Raw genomic sequence first — 20,704 nt, forward strand, 5'->3', positions numbered from 1 at the left:
TGATCCAACTTTGATGTAATGTCCTTAAAACAAGTCAAATTGAGGCTCAGTAGTGTGTGTGGCCTCCACGTGCCCATATGACCTCCCTACAATGCCTAGGCATGCACCTGATGTTGTGACGGATGGTCTCCTGAGGGATGTCCTCCCAGACCTGGACTAAAGCATCCGCCAACTCCTGGACAGTCTGTGGTTAGTGGATGGAGCAAGACATGATGTCCCAGATGTGCTCAATCAGATTCAGGTCTGGGGAACAGGTGGGCCAGTCCATAGCATCAATGCCTTCCTCTTGCAGGAACTGCTAACACACTCCAGCCACATGAGGTCTAGCATTGTCTTGCATTAGGAGGAACCCAGGGCCAACCGCACCAGCATATGGTCTCACAAGGGGTCTGAGGATCTCATCTCGGTAACTAATGCCAGTCAGGCTACCTCTGGCAAGCAAATGGAGGGCTGTGCGGCCCCCCCAAAGAAATGCCACCCCACACCATTACTGACCCACCAACAAACCGGTCATGCTGGAGGATGTTGCAGGCAGCAGAATGTTCTCCCTGGCGTCTCCAGACTCACATCTGTCACATGTGTTCAGTGTGATCCTGCTTTCATCTGTGGAGAGCACAGGGTGCCAGTGGCCAATTTGCCAATCTTGGTGTTCTCTGGAAAATGCCAAACCTCCTGCACCGTGTTGGGCTGTAAGCACAACCCCCACCTGTGGACGTCGGGCCCTCATACCACCCTCATGGAGTCTGTTTCTGACCGTTTGAGTGGACACATGCACATTTGTGGCCTGCTGGAGGTCATTTTGCAGGGCTCTGGCAGTTCTCCTCCTGCTTCTCCTTGCACAAAAGCGGAGGTAGCGGTCCTGCTGCTGCATTGTTGCCCTCCTACGGCCTCCTCCACATCTCCTGATGTACTGGCCTGTCTCCTGGTAACGCCTCCATGCTCTGGACACTACGCTGACAGACACAGCAAACCTTCATGTGCCATCCTGGATGAGCTGCACTACCTGAGCCACTTGTGTGGGTTGTAGACTCCGTATCATGCTACCACTACATTCAGAAATGGCCAAAACATCAGCCAGGAAGCATAGGAAATGAAAAGAGGTCTGTGGTCACCACCTGCAGAACCACTCCTTTATTGGGGGTATCTTGCTAATTGCCCATAATTTCCACCTGTTGTCTGGTCCACAACAGCATGTGAAATTGATCGTCAATCAGTGTTGATTCCTGAGTGGACAGTGTGATTTCACAGAAGTGTGATTGACTTGGAGTTACATTGTGTTGTTTAAGTGTTCCCTTAATTTTTTTGAGCAATGTAGTATACAGAGGTTCAGCAAGTTACAATGGCCTAAAGATAAAATATTGTCAACATACAATGGTCTTTCTTGGGCCATTATAACTTCGATCCACATTCAATATGCAATGCCACAGACAGTCCAAATCTGCAGCACATGGGACTGGCCAAGCAGCATGGGCATTTCACTGGTAAACAGTTGTATTACTGAAGTACATGCACCAAGTGCCTTTTTACAGTACAATACAGAATTACATGTTCTTCATTTACTATTTACTCACACTATGATAAGCTCTTTTGAACGCCAGGGGAAGGCATCCATTTTGTTTTTCTTGTACACTCTGTATACTGTACATACATAAAGTCTTCACCACAAAAGATGCACAGGACTTTACAATTTTTTTGTTATGTAACAATAGGACAAAACGTTTTGGCACCAACAGGTGCCTTCTCCAATGTGAAACACCTCCTGCCATCGTGGCTGGCTAACACGTGGCTGGCTAACACTTGGATCTGTTATTTGGCCAAATATCACAGATGCATGTGTCATCCAACCAGGACATAGATCAGTGTTGCACGTTGTACCTGAAAAAAGTGCATGTTGGTGCCAAAACGTGTTATTTTATTGTCACATACCAAGAAAAGTCCTGTGTATCTATTGTGGAAAAATCTTTACAGCAGTGTTCATATATATGGGGAGATTTATCAAAACCTGTTGCTGAGTTGCTCATAGCAACCAATCAGATTGCTTCTTTCATTTTTCAGAGGCCTTTTCAAAAATGAAAGAAGCTATCTGATTGGTTGCTATGGGCAACTCAGCAACTTTTCATCTGGACAGGTTTTGATAAATCTCCCCCATATGTGTGGTGCTGGACTTATAACACTTAAACTACTTCACACGGGAGTGCCCCCTTGTTTTTTGTGTTCTCCCTGTCTAGGACCCTGGAGAAGCTCCATGGGACATAAGTAGATTTTTACTTAATTTTGCTTTGTTCGCATTTTTACTGTGATCATTACCTGACCTGTTGGGGACCAAAGGTGTACAGGTACGCCCTTGTGTCTCGGTACTTGAGGAACAAGGGCACGCTTCAAACCCGGAGGTCCCCGACTGCTATTAGCAGCTAGGACCCAGGGTTAATACTGGGCGCCCCCAATCGGGCCGATGCCCGGCATGAAGCCTTTAAAGTTGATTGCAGCATCTAAAACTACAGTAAAAGTGTCCTGGCAGCTCAGCGGAGCTGATCGGGACCATCACGGTTAAACCGCAATGTCCTGATCAGCTGAGAGGACGACGGTAGGACCCTTACCTACCTCCTATCCGTCCGATCGGTCTTCTGCTGCTTCCAGCCTGCTATGCACGCTGGAGTAGCAAAGCACCGATAACACTGGCATAGCATTGATCAGTATATGCAATCCACTATGGGGGGCTAAAAAAAATAAAGCGTTAAAGAAAATTAATAAAAGTGAATCAACCCCTTCCTAATAAAAGTTTGAATCCCCCCTTTTCCCATTTTCTTTATAAAATAAAAAATAAAATAATCATATGTAGTACTGCCGCATGCATTAATGTCCGAAATATTAAATATAAGGGTAGCTAAACCGCACAATCGACGGTGTACATGTAAAAAAAATACCAAAGGCCAAAATTGTGCATTTTTGGTCACATCATACACATTCATATAATATAAAAAATGTATAAGAAGCGATCAAAAAGTCACCTAAAAAAATTTTTTTACCAATAGAAACTACAGATCACAGTTAAAAAAAATGAGCCCTCATATAGCCCCGAATGCAAAAAAGTAAAAAAGTTATAGGGGTCATTAGATGACAATTTTAAACATACAAATTTTGGTGCATGTAGTTATAAGTTTTTTTAAAGTAGCAAAATAAAATAAAACCTACAATAATTGGATATCCTTGTAACCGGATGGACCTACAGAATAAAGATAAGGTGTCATTTTTACCGAAAATTGCACTGTGTAGAAACAGAAGCCCCCAAAGTTTACAAAATGGCTTTTTTTTATTTTATTTCACCCTTATATGGGTCTGTAGGTGCAAAATTGAAAGTGTTATGAGAAGGGAAGGAGGAAAAAGCGAAAATGCAAAAACAAAATTGGCCTGGTCCTGAAGGCGAAATTGGCCTGGTCCTCAAGGGGTTAAATTAACAGTAAAAATAGGATCTATCTTTACATAGATTAAAGCTATTCTGCCTCTCAATAACTAAGGATTCCATGCTCCAAATAAACATATTTATATATATGAAGGTGGGTGTTTATTTACTAGACTGGACAATTATTTAAAACGTTATAAACACCCCATTGCTGGCAACTCTACCAATGGATCCTATTTTTTGACCCCTACTTTAAGCTTAGCAAGCCGTAACATCATAAGAGAGGGAGTTGTCCAAAAAAGAAAATTCCTTTAACACCCTAATCCCATGTGAGATGTGTGCTGACTGCAGTAAGCCTGGGAAACCTGCCAAACATTAAATCATTCATTATACTAAATGAGTAGTGTGAAGTGGTACAACATCACTCTATTCATAGCATATATTAAAACAATTAAAGGGGTATTCCCAAGATTACATTGGTCACAAGTGGAAAAAACTAAAATGGAACATTTTCAAGTGCCAGACCTCTCCCAGTAGTTGGTTCACAACGCTTGGAAGCCAGATTATGAAGTAAAGTTTATGAAGAGCACATATCAAACGCGTTTCTCGCCCGGAGTGGGCCCTTCCTCAAGACAAGATCATCACCTGACGAGGGGCCCACTCAGGGCCAGAAACGCGTTGATATGTGCTCTCAATAAACTATACTTTATTAATCTGGTTTCCAAGCCTTGTAAACAAACTACTGGGAGAGGTCTGGCATTTGAAAAAGTTAAATTTTTGTTTTTTTCAGGGGGAACTAAGCTGCAGGACCTCGATTTATAATACACGCACATATAGATGTTGTGCCCTTAGCGCAACGTCACAGGGTGAGTATCCTTTTCCTGTATTACCTCACTTGTGCTTGTCATACTTCACCAGGGGTGCTTGTGTGTCTCTTTCTTTTTTCTCTTTCCCTGTGCAAGATTACATTGGGGGCACAGTATGCTCCTTTTTATTCATAAGATTGTACAAGTACAGAATTCTCCTCCCCCAAAAAATTGCAGTACCAAGTCTGTATTTACCTGCCACTGCTCCTGGAAACATCTTTCAGTGGTTCTTGCACTTGAGCATGCACAGTTTCCCTCTTAAAATGACTTTACCACTTCTTTTTCTATCCTATGCAGAGAAATTGTGCAGTTTCTTCTTCTAAGGTAAAGGGTGAAAATGCCCAGAGGAGATCTCAGTACTTCCATGTTTGCTTCCTCTCCACTGCTTTCACTAAGTGCTGCCAAGTCCTGTGAGATCCAGGAAAACTTTGGGATCAAGACCCCTGTACCCTCACTAGCTTATTGTTCAGATGTGTGGGCCCAATAAATAAGTAAATGCAGAGGTTGGACAGAATAACTAGAAAGCCCCTACTTTTACGCAGACAAGTTGAATTCTTCCTGATACATCTGCCATCACTCGTAATGGCCACTTTTTACTCACGATGCTAGTCACAAAGCCAGTTTCGTTAATTGTTGATAAATGTTATTACTTGTGCTGTTCTAAAAATCTGTTTCTTTGTATTAGAGATGTCATGTGTCAGACCTGACAGAGTTCCATAGGACAATCCAAACCACTCAAAAGTAGAAATGGTAGCTGCACCAACATGCTCCTTTATTTTCTTATGTTTAAAAGTGTGGCAGGTTCAGAGATGAAAATGTACCTAGTAGTCGGGCAACAGCTGTTTCATGTTTGTTCAGCACTTTCTCAAGTCTCCCCAGGGGGAAATGATTGTTGTTGCATGTCTGGAAGGGGCGTCTGTGACCCAAGTTGCTGAGTTGATAGGTATGTTGGGGTCTACTGTTTCCTTGATCACATCTCGAGGTTGTGAAGTCGCATCAATAGGGACATTGTTACCATTCAGGGCAACATGGATTGGAAGTTTGTGTAGATGGGAAAACATGAAGAGGGTGCTGGAAAGTGAGTGGCGTATGATGTGTGTGTGTCAAGTTTTGCGGTGCAATTGTGAATCATTTTTTTTTCCACATGCAGATTCTAAAATTGAGTCTTATTAAGGACAGCAGACATGGTTTGAGAGGAGAATTCATGCAGATGTCAGTGTGGAATACAGATGGATTCAATGCCCAAATGTGTCTTTTATTTTATGCTATTAATATAATTCAGTACAAAGATCTCATCTTGCGTTATTGACTTTTATAATGTGTTCTGTCTTTTGTGATTAACATAGACTGAAATATAGGAATGAAGTCTCTTTTTCACAACATAAAATTCTTGTTTTTCAGATAATTCACAGCATTACAGATACATATTTTATACTGTTACATTATGTGCTTCGGCCGCACACGCTGGCCGTTAGCGCATGGTCCCGTTACCTGCTGGGATTTGCATTGCGGGATGCGCCCGCATGCGAATCCCAGTCCACCACTCACCTGGTGCTTCTCCTGCCCCTGCCTCTCTGCTCCAGTGCGTTTGTCCCGTCCCCAAGGGCGCGTGCGCCGCAGCTTTAAGATTTAAATGGCCAGTGTGCTCATTAGTGAAGTAACGCCTGTGGCTCATTGATAAATTCCTCCACCTCCCCACCTTCCCTGATGGATCTTTGTTGCCCTAGAGCCTTAGAGAAAGCATTCCTGTGTATTGCCTTGCCGTGTATCTTACCCTTGCTCCGTGATCTGACGTTGCTACGTTGCCGCCTGCCTACTTACCATTTTCTACGTTCCTGACTACGGGCCTGTGCCACCTGCTCTGACCTTCTGCTATCCAGACCACGTGTTGCCTTATCCTGCCTGTGCCTCGAATCTCCTCAGCCGCCTGTGTGGTTGAGCCATGCCAGGGGTAGCGATCTGGGTGCTGCCTGCCACAGCAAGTCCATCCCACTTTGCGTCGGGCTCTTGTGAAAATCAGCAGCACTTTAGACTCCGCTCCCTGGTACGGTCCGATTCATCTACCACAGGTCAAGTGGATCCACTATCATTTGTGTTCCAGTCTACTGAAAAGTGAGTGTCACATATACATAGTAACATAATTGCTGTATACAGGGCAGCCATTTATATGGATACACCTTAATAAAATGGGAATGGTTGGTCATATTAACTTCCTGTTTGTGGCACATTAGTATATGTGAGGGGGGAAACTTTTCAAGATGGGTGGTGACCATGGTGGCCATTTTGAAGTCAGCCATTTTGAATCTAACTTTTGTTTTTTCAATCGGAAGAGGGTCATGTGACACATCAAACTTATTGGGAATTTCACAAGAAAAACAATGATGTGCTTGGTTTTAATGTAACTTTATTCTTTCATGAGTTATTTACAAGTTTCTGACCACTTATAAAATGTGTTCAGTGTGCTGCCCATTGTGTTGGATTGTCAATGCAACCCTCTTCTCCCACTCTTCACACACTGATAGCAACACCGCAGGAGAAATGCTAGCACAGGCTTCCAGTATCCGTAGTTTCAGGTGCTGCACATCTCGTATCTTCAAAGCATAGACAATTGCCTTCAGATGACCCCAAAGATAAAAGTCTTAGGGGGTCAGATTGGGAGACCTTGGGGGCCATTCAACTGGCCCACGATGACCAATCCACTTTCCAGGAAACTATTCATCTAGGAATGCTCGGACCTGACACACATAATGTGGTTGTGCACCATCTTGCTGGAAAAACTCAGGAAACGTGCCAGCTTCAGTGCATAAAGAGGGAAACACATCATCATGTAGCAATTTCGCATATCCAGTGGCCTTGAGGTTTCCATTGATGAAGAATGGCCCCACTATCTTTGTACCCCATATACTACACCATACCATAAATTTTTGTGTTCCAACAGTCTTGGAGGGATCTATCCAATGTGGGTTAGTGTCAGACCAATAGCCGTGGTTTTGTTTGTAAACTTCACCATTCGCATAAAAGTTTGCCTCATCACTGAACAAAATCTTCTGCGTAAACTGAAGGTCCTGTTCCAATTTTTGTTTTGCCCATTCTGCAGCACCTGAAACTACGGATACTGGAAGCCTGTGCTAGCATTTCTCCTGCAGTGTTGCTATCAGTGTGTGAAGAGTGGGAGAAGAGGGTTGCATTGACAATCCAACACAATGGCCAGCACATTGAACATATTTTATAAGTGGTCAGAAACTTGTAGATATCTCATGAAAGAATAAAGTTACGTTAAAACCAAACACATCATTGTTTTTCTTGTGAAATAAGTTTGATGTGTCACATGGCCGTCTTCCAATTGAAAAAACTAAAGTTGGATTCAAAATGGCCGACTTCAAAATGGCCGCCATGGTCACCACCCATCTTGAAAAGTTTCCCCCTCACATATACTAATGTGCCACAAACCGGAAGTTAATATCACCAACCATTCCCATTTTATTAAGGTGTATCCATATAAATGGCCCACCCTGTACATTGAGAGAAGCAGATCAGTGGCATGACTTTCCAGGAAAGCTGGTCAGTTATCCAACCCTACTTATAACGGTCTTATATTTGATTAAACAAAAGGTCAAGGGTCAATCAGGGTGGAGCAGACAAGATGGGCCAAGTAAGTTCTGCTTAATACTTTGTGCAAGACTGTTGCACAAGCGTTTTTGAGAAATTCTCTCATCTTGCTGGTGTGACATAAAAATCCAAGACAAAAATCTAAATTGTAGACCCTTAAATAATCTTCATAGAAATGGAAATTCAACAGATAGTGACACATCTGCAATTGACTACCTTGAGCAGGTGACAAGTCAACACAAAAGCAATATTTACACTATTTGTCATATACAGTATGGAGCTGACCTATAGTGACAGACTGGTAGGTGATGAATTCATCAGACTGGTAGGAGTCTATACATCAAACTGGCCAAAGGCAACAGGATTCTGGCCTGCTAACATATTTTTTGCTTTGGTAATTTCCCAATTAGTTTATACTATATTTCTTTAATACAGCAACTTGACTTCAAAACCCAAGCTAAAATCCCCTCCTGTAATATAATGTGTGGGTAGATACAGGGTTGTGCCATATCTGTATCTTTTAAGGACTGTATCTTTTAAGTATTGCCATTTATGTAAAGTAAGTGTAATGTCCATTTATTTGTTTATGTATTTTTCTGTTTAGGTGTGTATTCACACACTAGGATGTTCTGAGCAGTTTGCTATTCTCCCTTGATGGGGAATAGTTAATGCTCTGAACCAATGAGAACTCAGGTGGTGTTATTTATACCGGAGTTCTCCTGCATTCTCTGGTGGTTATTTGTGCAATATACTTACATGTCTGCTTGAGCATGCATCTTGTATTTATCTTGTGATATTATCTGTGTTTTAGCCATGGTTAAATAGTCTTGTTTATTGCAGATTATAGTCTGTGTTACATCTGTTGGTTTTTAGGATAATGTATGTCCGTTCTGCTTAGTCTGTGTTCACACTGTGAGTCTCCTTTGTATAATTCCTGTTCTGGTATCCTGGGGTCACTTCTGACTCATCTGAGTCCCCTGCATCTCTTGGATTCTGCAGTATACTTGTTGCGTACCTAGTCTTGTTCATTTTATCATGTCTGCCATTTATCTGGATTCTGGTTTTTGAACTGTTTATACACTATACACTGCCCTGTTTGTGAGTTTATATTCTGTCTGGTATATCTGGTTGTCTGGTAGTTTTACCATTCTGTTACTGGCCTGTGACCGACTATGTTTATTGTTTTTACGCCACTGCACTTTAGCGCAGGGAGGAATCGTCTCCAAGTTGTCAATCCACTGTTTAGGGTCAGTATAGGGCTCACTCTCGTTGTCCATCCCTGGTTGTGAAAATAAGATTTTATAGCGTTAATAATGTGACAAAAAACTCACAACTCATTAGGACTGGCCTAAATTGAATGCCCTCTGCACTCTCACAATAGCATGAAGATGTGTCTCTGTAAGGACGTTGTCACAAATAGGTTTGGATAATATGTTTTACATATGCTTTTCACAAAAAACAAAGTTGGTAGCAGTTCCCTGAGGTAATAACAAAATCACAGGGGGATTGCAAGGGTAAAATGGTTGAAAAATACTGCTAAAGCTAGTGCATAGATACAGAAACAGAACCACATTCAATACATATATATAGGGTCAGAACCAAGCTCCTTGCATAAATTTGGTGCCAGAACATGAATCAGATGAACTCATGACAATTTCCACCAGGGTACCAGAGCAGTAAACACATTGGGGGGATTTATCAAGACTGGCATCTAACATGCTGGTCTAAATCAATCCCCTGCTAATGAAGGATTTGTCTGGATTTATCAAGAGATGCATGCCTCTTAATAAGTCCAGCGCATGTGATGCTGCCCTGTGCATCATCCTAAGAAATCTATACCAGCTCTGAGCTGATGGAGATTTCCATTACAATTTATGCCTGCTAGCACCACACCACTTCACACTAATTTGCACCATGCCTACTTGGCAAGTGCAGTGTAAACCGCCCAAAAGTCTCAACATTTTTGCATAAAGCAGTTACTTGCGCAAAAATTTGGTGATTTTTGTGCAGTTTATGCCAGATGGAGGAATGATGAATGCCCTGCATTATACATACATAGTTCCAGAAAATGTTGTATGTAGAAGTACAAAATCTGTGACCCAAAGATGAAATGTATCAAAGGTACTATAATATTTAAAAGTGTGAAAACACACTGCAGTTGTCATTATGTAAAACAGTAATAAACTACCCAGTGCATAAATGTATAATAGCAAGACTTAAATACATAAGTGAATCAATTACCTCAGACAGACAGAGCTTACGTAACCCAGGAGGGATGCACATCCCAACATCCCATTTACCTTTCCTAAAAAACACACCACAAAAAAATGGCTCTTAATTCTTCTTCCCCTTGATGTGGTTTTTGGGGCATTTTCCCACAAGTATGTGGCATTTCTTTTCGAATTTTTGTCAGTTTAGGTTATGTGATTCCTATATCATGTGACGTAAGGATTTATATTGAAGAATCGGGAGAAAAAAATACACCAGAAAAAAGACACATATACATACGCACCTGCATTTTTTCTGCTGTTTTCCCATCTATAGAGGTCTATGGGAGGAAAAACTCCACAATTTGATTGGAAAAAATGCCAGAGTATACAGTGAGTTAGTAAAACTGCCACTGAGCCAAAAAAAGCACCACTGAATGGTGAGAAAACACCATAAATTAAGCAGGCTGAACAGAATGTAACATTTTTATACACAACATAGCCCATAGGGATCTTATAGGGGTATTCTGCCATTAGACATCTTGTCCCCTATCCAAAGGATAGGAAATATGTCTGAAAGAGGGGGTCCCCCTGCTGAGTGATGTCATTCCCCTCCCATAGACTTGCATTGAGGGGGTGGGGTGTGATGTCACGAGGGAGCAGGCCATGATGTCATGAGCCTCCAGCCCCTGTATCGCCAGTCATCAGGCATGAAGCGAAGTTTGCTCCGTGCAGCAGGAGACATTGCGGGGTACTCCTCTAGACATCCAAAGGATAGGGGAAAAGATGTCTCATGGGGGGGGGAGGGGTCCCAGCGGCCAGATCTCTGCCCCAACACCCTGCTGTTCTGCATTATGACCAAAATGCTGACTTCAGGCACGCCCCCTTTATTCATGTCCATGGGAGAGCACGTGACAGCTGTGGTAAAAAAAAACTAACCCCCTGCCTACCACCCCCCCCCCCCTGCAAAAAAAAGGCAAAAGTGCAATTTATGTATGTTTCACAGTATGAAAAGTATTTAGGCAATGTAATCCAGCTCACTCCACCCGTACACCCTCGACATGGATTCGCACCCAGCCTGGTGCACACAAATCCAAACGCAAGAACGGCAATCCAGCGTGGGTCAGTAGAAAATCCAGATTTTATTAACTCACGGTAAAAACGGTACAAACAAACAACCAGCAGATTGGTTGTTTGCTGGTTTGTACCGTTTTTACCGTGAGTTAATAAAATCTGGATTTTCTACTGACCCACGCTGGATTGCCGTTCTTGCGTTTCAATGTTTCACAGTATACCTGTAAAATTAAAGATGTAATTGCAGAATACAATTGGTCCTGCTTTATGTAAGTGAAAAAATAAAAGAGTTAGGTGTTTTAGACAGAAGGAAAAAATGAAAACCCCAGATTGTACATTTTCTTGCATTAGTAAGGGGTTAATATGGAGGACAATTATTTCATGTATGTGCAACTTTAAACAAAACAAGGTGATGGCACTTGGGCATGAGCAAAGTTATCAGCTAAGTGTTTAGTATAAAAATACACCAGCAATAGGTGGGAAATGATTAGGGATTAATGTTAGAATGTCTGGGTCAGGTTGTGATAAACTTTTGAGAAACGTCGGAGATACGATACACTGGCAGGGTAAAATGTGTTCTAAATTAGTAGGTTAGTGTGCTATGACAGATTGTCAAGAAGGACATGGTTTAGGGAATATTCACATCTCCTTTAGCTAATATGGAAGCTGGATATGAGGGAGAATTTAAAAAACTGCCTCCTGCCAGATCCGCAGCTTACCCCATTGGTTTCAATGAGCCGAATGGAGTCAGCTTTTATCTCCGGTCGGCTCATTTTTTAACTGTATCCGTTTTTTTGTACCAGACTGAAAACTGTAGTACACCACGGTTTTCAGTACAGTTTAAAAAAAAAAACAGATACGGTTGGAAAATTAGTCGAGTGGAAACACTACTTGACTTCAGTCAAGGATTATTGAAACCAAAGGGGTACAGCGTGGATTTGGGAGGGAGCGGTTTTGAAATTCTCCCCCTGTATCCAGCTGCTGGCTTCACAAAACAAGTTGTGAATGCACTCTTAGCCTAGGTTCACACAACACAATGTCCACAAAGACAATTCCGGACACTGCAGTCATTTCGAACACTGCGGGGCACCAGGACCTCACAGGAATGCAATGTCTCATAGACAGCTATGTATTCTGTGTAGACTCCACACAGAGAATGAATGGGGGACATTTATCAAAGGATTTAGACTGGTTTTTCCTGTCTAAATTTGTCGCACAGAAAGTCGCAGTCTAAATATGTGCGACTTTTCTGCGACTTTTGCTTTAGAGGATTTTTAGAACATGATGCGTTCTAGTCTATTTTAGACGGAAAAATTCATTGGTGCTGAATTAATCAATAGCGACTTTTCAGCGACAAGTCGCGTCGGCTGAAAGTACGCCTAAATGTCAGACCATGCTGGAACAGGTTTATATACAGTCTAAAGCATAGATCCCGAAAGTCTGTGCACAGAGTTTATCAAGAGCCTTGCGCCTTTTGATAAATTAGGTGCACAATAGACTGGCCTAACCCTCTGTAGTTTGGTCTATATTGATGTGGGACATAGACAGCTTTGATAAATATCCCCCATGGTGTTTATTCTTTGTGTGGACAGAGAAAATGGAATTTCCGTGCCGGAAACATCTGGCACAGAAATTTTGCTGTGTGCACACCGCAGCAGAATCCCATCGAATACAACAGAACTCTGCTGCAGCGGGATCTCTGTGTTGGATTCCAATGCGGAATCCACCACGGAAATTCTGACATGTGAACATGGCCTGAGGGTGCGTTCACACACTAGTAGCTAGCAGCAAGTTTCCTGCTGCGAGGAAACCCTCTGCGAGTTACGCTACCATTGATTTAAATGGGTCTGCGGACAGTCTGCAAATCTGACACTATTACGGATTCTCTGTGGACCCATTCTAATCAATGGTAGTGTAACTCGCAGCAGATTTCCCGCAGCGTGAAACCCGCTGCTAGTAATAGCGTGTGAATGCACCCTTAGGGTTTATTCACACGTACAGTATCCTGAGCAGATTTGATGCCCAGGATTTGAAGCTGTGTTCAGTCATTTAGTTTACATTGAAATCTGCAGCATGAAATCCTGTGCATAAAATCTGCGTATTATACTGTACGTGTGAATAGACTCTTAAAGGGGTATTCCAGGGGGGAAAAAAAACAAAACATTTTATAGGTAAAAAAAAGCTTATGGTGAAATGGATCAGCAGCAGGTTAGAACATATTTTTCTCCCCTTGTTGCTGCTTATTGCAAAAATTGGAAAACTACCACTGCAGGAAGGACTTATACTTCTTCCTGCTGGACTCACTTCTGGATTTGGCTCAAAAACTGCCTAGTGAAAACGCAGCCTTACTCTCTTCCATTGTCAGCTATTCACAATATAAAAATATTTGGAAAACTCCTGTAATCTGGCCTTGTGTTCTTTGTCTAAACAGAAATATGTAGGGGAGAAAAGAGACAGATGTGGCGCTAATATAGTGCCGGTTATCCGTGGATAACGGATGTTAGGTAGATAGATAAGAGCCTGCTCACCTTCAGGGGTTGTGCTAATGTCAGGCGCAACGCTGATGTAAGCCTTAAGCAGGTATCTTTTCCGTACGTGCATCGGGAGCAGCTGGCCATCGGTCCCATCAAAAATGGGGGATATAGTACTGTAGCAGATGTGGGAGGTAGGAATCCCGGCACGGGTCTCCTAACCCTTCCCGTGGGTGACGACTTCGGAACGGCAGCGCTACACCGGCGAGGTGGAATTAACAATCGGAGATGGGGCAGAGGATGGTGATAACTTTTTATTGTATATTCATAAAAAGAATCAGTGTTGGATGGACAATGTGTTCCGGAGGGGCTCTCTCTCCTTCGTCAGGTCCGCATGCTTGAGACTAAACTTTTTCTTCTCCAGACGGAGGGAGTGCCCCCTTGTCCTTTGAGGGGGTTTAACCTGGAACAGTTATTCCCCATATTTTTTGTATGGGCCATTTATATACTTATATACATTGATCATATCCCTCTTAAAGGGGTACTCCGGTAGAAAACATTATATTTTTTTTAACCCCTTAAGGACGCAGGACGTAAATGTACGTCCTGGTGAGGTGGTACTTAACGCACCAGGACGTACATTTACGTCCTAAGCATAACCGCGGGCATCGGAGCGATGCCCGTGTCATGCGCGGCTGATCCCGGCTGCTGATCGCAGCCAGGGACCCGCCGGCAATGGCCGACGCCCGCGATCTCGCGGGCGTCCGCCATTAACCCCTCAGGTGCCGGGATCAATACAGATCCCGGCATCTGCGGCAGTTCGCGATTTAAATGAACGATCGGATCGCCCGCAGCGCTGCTGCGGGGATCCGATCATTCATAACGCCGCACGGAGGTCCCCTCTCCTTCCTCCGTGCGGCTCCCGGCGTCTCCTGCTCTGGTCTGTGATCGAGCAGACCAGAGCAGGAGATGACCGATAATACTGATCTGTTCTATGTCCTATACATAGAACAGATCAGTATTAGCAATCATGGTATTGCTATGAATAGTCCCCTATGGGGACTATTCAAGTGTAAAAAAAAATGTAAAAAAAATGTAAAAGTAAAAGTAAAAAAAAAGTGAAAAATCCCCTCCCCCAATAAAAAAGTAAAACGTCCGTTTTTTCCTATTTTACCCCCAAAAAGCGTAAAAAACATTTTTTATAGACATATTTGGTATCGCCGCGTGCGTAAATGTCCGAACTATTAAAATAAAATGTTAATGATCCCGTACGGTGAACGGCGTGAATGAAACAAAATAAAAAAAAGTCCAAAATTCCTACTTTTTAAATACATTTTATTAAAAAAAAATTATAAAAAATATATTAAAAGTTTTTTATATGCAAATGTGGTATCAAAAAAAAGTGCAGATCATGGCGCAAAAAATGAGCCCCCATACCGCCACTTATACGGAAAAATAAAAAAGTTAGAGGTCATCAAAATAAAGGGATTATAAACGTACTAATTTGGTTAAAAAGTTTGTGATTTTTTTTAAGCGCAACAATAATATAAAAGTATATAAAAATATCATTTTAATCGTATTGACCCTCAGAATAAAGAACACATGTCATTTTTACCATAAATTGTACGGCGTGAAAACAAAACCTTCCAAGATTAGCAAAATTGCGTTTTTCGTTTTAATTTCCCCACAAAAATAGTGTTTTTTGGCTGCGCCATACATTTTATGATATAATGAGTGATGTCATTACAAAGGACAACTGGTCGCGCAAAAAACAAGCCCTCATACTAGTCTGTGGATGAAAATATAAAAGAGTTATGATTTTTAGAAAAATGAGTCCTTAAGGCCAAAATGGGCTTAGTCCTTAAGGGGTTAAATCAACTGGTGCCAGAAAGTTAAACAGATTTGTAAATTACTTCTATTTAAAAATCTTAATCCTTCCAATACTTATCAGCGGAAATTCTTTTCTTTTTGAATTTCTTTCTTTCTGTACACAGTGCTCTTTGTTGACACCTCTGTCCATGTCAGGAACTGTCCAGAGCAGGAAAAATTCCCCATGGCAAGCCTCTCCTTCTCTGGACACTACCGAACATGGACAGAGGTGTCAATGGAGAGCACTGTGGTCAGACAGAAAATTTAGTAAAAAAGAAAAGAACTTCCTGTGTATACAGCTGATAAGCACTGGAAGGATTAAGATTTTTAAATAGAAAATTCTTGCACCAGAAATATTCCACTGGAGTACCCCCTTTAACATACTTATCAGACATCTATGAGGGACAGTATCAAACGCTTTTGCAAAATCCAAAAACACTATATTCACAACCATCCCTCTGTCAAGGTTTCTACTCACATCTTCATAAAAGTGAATTAGGTCGGTTGGACAACTTCTATCTTTAGTAAACCCATGCTGGCTATCACTTATAATACTATTATCCCCTAAGCATTCTTGTATGTATTCCCTTATGAGTCCTTCAAACTATTTTCCCACAATGCACGTTAAGCTTACTGGTTTATAGTTAGACAACATTACACTTATTAGCATTCATGATTCCCTCGATGAATTGTAGCTCCCAGTGCCAGCAGCACTCATGAAGGCCCAGACCTTGACACTCACGCCACCATGGTTGACTGTAGGCAAAGCACACTTGTCTTTTGTTCACCCAGTTTTTGCCACACATACTTGACACCATCCTAACCAAATAAGTTTATCTTGATCTCATCGGACCACCACAGGACATGGTTCCAGTAATGTAAGGACTTAGTCTGCTTGTCATCAGCAAACTGTTTAGAAGAGGCTTATTTAGAAGAGGCTTTGTTCCGGGGCAACAGCCATGCAGACCAATTTGCTACAGTATATGTTGTGAGTACTGAAAGGCTACCTGTCCAACCGCTTCAACATCTACAGCAATGCTGGCAGAACTCATACATCTATTTCCTAAAGACAACCTCTGGATATAACGCTGAGCACGTGCACACAATTTCTATGGCGAGGCCTATTCTGAGTAGAGCCTGTTTTGTGAAACTGCTGTATGGTCTTGCTCGCTGTGTTGCAGCTCAGTTTCAGGGTGTTTGTAATGTTCTTATAGCCTAGACCATCTTTATGTAGAGCTTTTTTTTTCCAGATCCCCAGAGAATTCTTTGCCATGTTTCAGTGACCAGTATTAGAGAATGTGAGAGTTATAACACCAAATTTAAAGGGGTATTCCAGGCAAAAACTTTTTTTTATATATCAACTGGCTCCGGAAAGTTAAACAGATTTGCAAATTACTTCTATTAAAAAATATTAATCCTTCCAATAGTTATTAGCTTCTGAAGTTTTCCGTCTAACTGCTCAATGATGATGTCACGTCCCGGGAGCTGTGCATGATGGGAAAATATCCCCATAGGAACTGCACAGCTCCCGGGACGTGAGTCATCAGAGAGCAGTTAGACAGAAAACAACAACTCAACTTCAGTAGCTAATAACTATTGGAAGGATTAAGATTTTTAATAGAATTAATTTACAAATCTGTTTAAATTTCCGGAGCCAGTTGATATATAGAAAAAAAAGTTTTGGCCTGGAATATCCCTTTAAGACATCTGCTCCCCATTCACACCTGAGGCCTTGTAATACTAACAAGTCACATGACACCGGGGAGGTAAAATGGATAATTGAGCCCAATTAGGAAATTTTTATTTAGGGTGTACTCAAATATGTTGCCAAGATTTAGACATTAATGACTGTGTGTTGAGTTATTTTGAGGGGACACAACTAGAGATGAGCGAATCGAAGCTGACAAATCCAAATTTGTTAAGAATTTGATTTGCAACGAATGTAAATATCGACGCAATTCTACCACGCAAATCGCTTCAATAAACTCCATTTAGTGCGGTCCAGGGCATATAAAATGGCGGATCCACATGTGAGGACATGGGGCAAGGAAGATGGGAAGGCAGGGCAGGTAGGCGGGAAGACCCTGAATACCATGCAGGATGCAACCTATCAGCAGTCAGTCCCCCTGTGATGTCACAGCCCTTTATAATCGGCAGCCATATTGCGGCCAGTCTCTGCATTCATTACATTGCAGAGAGATAGGACAAACAGCCTGTTTGTGTGTGTTACACAGTATAGCTTTTTCCAGCAGCGTTTCCCCTCCCAGTAACATCATCATTCTGGTGAACAGAGAGCAGTGCTTTTTTCCACTGAAAAGGATTTTAACTGCAGCCGTTAACCTCCCAGTCACTTTCTACAGCATTGTATTACGGAGAGGGGCAGAGAGCTGTGTGTTGCCTCATACATTTCAACATTCTGCCTCAACTTCATAAACATTTTCAGAGGGAGCAGGAATAATTTTTCAGCGCAATTCTGTGTCTTTGTTCCAAAACAAATCATCTGCTGGTCATACAAGTCTGTAGACAGTATAAAACCCAGCAGTCCATTGCTAATAGTCTTTAACAGAGTGCAATTTTGGGTTTAGTACACAGCTTTTGTGTACTCCAGCACTGTTGTGTACTGCTGGTGTTGTGCAAAAATATGTTTTTTTAAGCATACTGTAGCTCCTTTCTCTGTCCTCATAAGTGCATACCACATACCTACATCTAAGTAGTGTACTATTTTGTAGCTGTTAATCTGTCAAGGGTCTAGATCCTGTGAAAGTCCAGGCAAAAGTAATCACTGGCTAGTGTTTTACTCCAATACGTTTTTTTAAGCGTACTGTAGCGCATTTTTTTCCATCATAAGTGCATACCACATACATACATCTAAGTAGTGTACTATTTTGTATCTGTTAATCTGTCAAGGGCCTAGATACTGTGAAAGTCCAAACAAAAGTACTCACCGGCTGGTGTTGTACTCAAATACTTTTTAAAGCATACTGTAGCGCATTTTTCTGCCCTCTAAGTGCATACCACAAACATACATCTAAGAAGTGTACTATTTTGTACCTGTTAATCTGTCAAGGGCCTAGATACTGTGAAAGGCTAGGCAAAAGTACTCATCGGCTGGTTTTTGCACTCAAGTACTTTTTTAAGCATACTGTAGCGCATTTTTCTGCCCTCTAAGTGCATACCACAAACGTACATCTAAGAAGTGTACTATTTTGTACCTGTTAATCTGCCAAGGGCCTAGATACTGTGAAAATCCATGCAAAAGTAATCACCGGCTGGTGTTTCACTCCAATAAGTTTTTTTAAGCGTACTGTAGCACATTTTTCTGCCGTCATAAGTGCATACCACTAAACATACATCTAAGTAGTGTACTATTTTGTACCTGTTAATCTGTCAAGAGTCTAGACACTGTGAAAGTCCAGCCAAAATTAATCACCGGCTGGTGTTTTACTGCAATACGTTTTTTTAAGCATACTGTAGCGCATTTTTCTGCCCTCATAAGTGCATACCACATACCTACATCTAAGTAGTGTACTATTTTGTACCTGTTAATCTGTCAAGGGCCTCGATACTATGAAAGGATAGCCAAAAGTACGCATCTGCTGCTGTTCTTGACAAATACTGTTTTAAGAGTAATGAAGCGTATTGTACTCCTTTCATATACGCACTAAGTATGTGAAGCAGAGAAGTGCCAGGACGTGCACAGAGGAGTGGCAGAAGCCTAAATTCATTAGGCGCTGGCTGAGGTTAGCGCAGACTAGGGGCGAGTGGCAGCAGGAGTCACAGCGAGAGGCTCCCGGTATCAGCTAGCGGTCGTGTCTCAACCAGCAACCCATCTGCCGTCATCGATTAGGTTAACACGGTCATCCACTTCATCACAAGTGACATCTGATACCCCAAGTCAACAGTTGGTGGGTTCCTCAGACACAACCCTCAGTTGGCATGGCCCGGGAGCAGTCCCTGTCCTCCTATTGCCTCTGTCCTATGCTGTTCCCTCCCCTGCAGAAGTATCTTATGCTGTGGGTTCAGCTCCACTATTCACTGAGGGTGATCTAATAGAGGACAGTCAGCAGCTATTGCCCACCTAAGAAGTGGAGGAGAGGTCCGCCGCTTCCTCCGCTAGGCAAGCAAGTAGTGATGAGGAGAGTGATGTGGGAGGTGGTGTTGCCAGTGTTCAGGGTCCTGAAGCAGACAGTGTTGAGGAACCTGATGAGGACATCAGTGACACGCAGACACTTGTTGATGATAAAGAAGTCGATCGCAATTGGGAGCCGGGTGCAGAAGGGGCTTCATCATCATCAGGAGAAGAGGGGTGCAGGTTGCCCGTGAGGCAGCAGCTGAGCCAGCAAGGTGGTAGCATGGTTGGCAGTGAGCATGGTGGCAGAAGTGGAAATTCTTCAGCCAAACGTGGCCGGGGGGAGACCACCTGCTTAGCGGCAGCATACATTCCTGGGAGGTAATGGAACAGGGGTTCCTGGAGACGGCGACAGTAGCAGTCATTTAGTACGGACTGTTGGTGAGAAAATCAGCTACTTTGCAGTGTGGCAGTTTTTCATCAAGCATCCGGAGGAGGTTAACATAGCCACATGCAAGATGTGTCAGCAGAAGGTGAAGCGTGGCCAGGGTCCCAATGTTGGCACCATGGCCCTGCATCAACATATGCTGCACCACCATATAGCGGCCTGGGAGAACCGTGGCTCCGATGTAGTGGTCCAGCCTGCTGCATCACCCAGTGGCACGCCGCTCCCTCTTTAGCCAGCCAAGGCTCCACCACCTCAGCCGAAGGGAGCTGTGTCATACCCTCCTTCTGTTGCTCCAGATGCTCCTGCTCCTCCCACTTTTAGTCATTTATTCCGTCAACAATCCATCCGAGAAGCCATGTCCAAGAGACAACAGTATGCGCCCACTTATCCAACGGCGCAGAAGCTGAATGTGCTCCTATCCAAGTTGCTGGTGCTGCAGTCCCTCTCTTTTTAAGTGGTGGACTTTGCACCTTTCAAAGAACTGATGGCTTTTGCCGAGCCGAGGTGGAGAGTACCAAGCCGTCATTTCTTTGTGAAGAAGGCAGTACCAGCCCTGTACAGTTTTGTGGAAGAGAAGGTGGGCCAGTCCTTAAGCCTGTCTGTGTGTACCAAAGTGCACGGTAGCGCAGACATCTGGAGCTCTAACTATGGTCAGGGACAATACATGTCCTTTACGGCTCACTGGGTGAAT

This window comes from Hyla sarda, chromosome 8 (assembly GCF_029499605.1).
Source record: "Hyla sarda isolate aHylSar1 chromosome 8, aHylSar1.hap1, whole genome shotgun sequence".
NCBI classification, from domain to species: Eukaryota; Metazoa; Chordata; class Amphibia; order Anura; family Hylidae; genus Hyla; species Hyla sarda.